We start from the raw sequence: 2,994 nt of genomic DNA on the forward strand, positions 1-2,994 counted from the left end.
AGTACAATCAACCAAAAATAGCTAAATATTTTGATCTTCAGTATCCTTCTATTAAAGTGTGTTCATTTCCATGCACTATTTAGTTTACAAGTATTGATGGACTGAATGAGTTTTAAGAAACAGCAGGGGATTTATGGCCTTCTGATTTGTTATCTGGGTCATGAATATAAGAATTTCATTCTAATGTCCTGGAGCCATATCATGCCATTGATTTTTTTTTAAGCAGATTTTGCCATTGATTTAAATGGGGAGTTCTGCTTAAAAATCAATGGCACAATATGGCCCTGAGACATTAACGCATTCAGAATATTGACGGAAAAGGAAAATAAAACCTTTTGTCAAAAGCTCTTTCTCTCAAAATATTATCCTTTCCTTAGAAGGCTGAGGCATTCTACTGGATGTTCTAAAATTAAGCATAGACGCTGTTGAAGGCAAGTTAACAAATAGATTTTTTTTCCTAAAAAAACATATGACTGTCATCCAACCTTTTAATCAAATAATTGACTAATCACACGCTATGGTACAGCTTCACAATCAACTCTTCCAACTAAACTCATCTCCCCTGACCCACTCCTCGCCACTTTCCTCTGCACTTCACTTCAGAAAATGTTCAGTACAGCCCATTAAGGAACACTTTAATTCAAGAGGGTCTGGCTGATCAAGAAAAATTAAGCTCCTAATAACAACAAAATCGAAAGAAATTTGGACAAAATGACTCTCCGCATCACAGATTTTGTTTACTAGTGGGTAATTAATTCTCCACATATGTTGGGAACATCTGTCGCAGTGACCTGCCATCGTATCTGTGAAATGACTGCTGTGCAGCTCCTCTGCAGATCATTAGCAACGCTCTGAAAGGAATCTTCCCCTTTTTGCCCCAAACGGCCACTGTTCTCTGGAGTGTCCACATCTCAGGAGCGGCCTAGGTCTCTGTGACCCTGCTCCTCAGCTGCTTCCAGCACCTACATCTCCTTCTGAATGATGCGGTGCTTAGAGGAAGACCTGGTGCCTGGTAGAAGGATGTGCAAGAGAGACATTATAAGAAAAATCAGATGGATCTAGTCATCTGCTGCATGGGTTATCTTCCTTCTCAGCTAAGAAATCATCCTAATTCAGTGTTTTAGCAGCAAAACTGCTTATTCTGTTTCCACTTGGCCAAAGGGCTTTGACGAATGGGGAAAAGAAAGAGTGCTTTTCTCTCTTTCTGTGCAAAATTTCCCTTTCTGTCTGCATAGGGACACCAAGACAGAACGAAGATGTGCCAAAGGAAGTAAAACAGAGGCCAAGTTTCCAGGCTTCATCTTCTATGTCTGTATTAAATTATTCTGTAATATCCAAGGGATGAGCCGGTATAGGAAATCTTCCTGATTAGAGAAGGGAGATATCAGTGAATAGTGACACATGTGCAAATCCCTTTTCTACCATAAGTAAAGCAAAAAGCATAACAAATAAACGCAAACACTAAAGGAAAAGCCCAGCATCTGCACTTGAAAACCACATTTAGGTCATATATTGGCCAAGTACTGCTCATATGCCAAGGCATAATCACATGCTTCAGAGCTTTACACATTATTTTCAAGGTCATGCAGAAAATATTTTTCTGGTGAGACAAGTTGCCCTCCCACCCTCCCCCATACCCATAGGGACTAGAATAAGCTGAGGAGGGTGAACACCTGCAGCTCTCCCAAGACACCTGTGTTTACAGTGAATGCCACAAACCCAACAAATCTTCTTTCACATGAAACAAAAAAAGATGCAGACATCAAAGAAAACTAATTTGAGATATCATTATGCACAAAACAAAGCACCTACTAGAAAAATCATGCATCTCTCTCCCTCATATTTTATTATCTACAGGGGTTTCAGATCCTGACATTCTCAGATTTCCTTTAATTTTTAAGTACCTTTTCTAACCTTCTCCAAATGTGCATCGTACCCCAAATCTATGATTAACTGGTGCCTTTAAGTAATTTTCTAATTTTATTTTTTTCAAGGGACATTGCCACATTAGAATTCTGGATTGATCTGAACCAATGATGAACTCCACTGGCATATGAGCAACAATGCTGATTTACACCCACTGAGATTGCTGAACCTCTCTATTTATTAAAAAACAACAATAACAAATCCTTATCACTGTTATCTGTAACAGAAAGGAGAAATCTGAGTTTAAATATTTCTTCTGAAATTAGGAAGCAATTTCTATCTTCACCATAAAAGCTGATCATGTGTAGGCTGAAACAAAATATGAAGAACTCAGTCTGTAAATCATAAGACATATATAAAAATATGAAATATATGTCTTGCTATTGAGCACAATTGGTTGTATTCATTTTTCAAGATGCACAGTTTGTTCTGTGAATCTGTTTGTTTGTTGGAATGTACAAATCACACCAAAGGAATTGTATCCAGAGCATAGGGCTGGGAATTGGGAGATGGGAACTACTCCTGACTCGGCTGAAAACTACCTGTGTGACCTTGGAAAACATCATAGGACTCATAGGACTGATGGCTGCTTAATGAGAATCTGCTATGAAAAATGGAGGTAGGGGTATCAGGTAAGAACATATGTGTGCTCATGAGAAGAGAAGGCTTCTGAGGCAAATATTTTTTTAATGGGGTCAGTATTTTTAAAGGTTTTGAGACATCTTACGTACAAAGTCTGAAATTGTCAAGACTCCAGGAGCAAGAGCAAATGGAAGAAGTACGTCAAGAGACTTGCCTTATGGAAAGTGACAGGGTCAGGAGGCAGTTTGGAATAAAACCACATTTAATGCTGGATTTGGTTTTGCACATAAGAAGAGAACAGGCTGCCTGGGCAACACAGAAGTGGCTTTGACAGCAGGGGAGAAAGCAAAGTTCAATCATTGATCCTTTACAATATGAGAAATACTGAAACAATTTTATGAAGAGATGCAAACTTGTTGATTTGGTTTTACCATGGAGATTCATTAAAGAGGAAGTGTTGCATTTCTAGCAAGAATAGGATAACAT

Source organism: Geospiza fortis, unplaced genomic scaffold (genome assembly GCF_000277835.1).
Source record: "Geospiza fortis unplaced genomic scaffold, GeoFor_1.0 scaffold41, whole genome shotgun sequence".
NCBI classification, from domain to species: Eukaryota; Metazoa; Chordata; class Aves; order Passeriformes; family Thraupidae; genus Geospiza; species Geospiza fortis.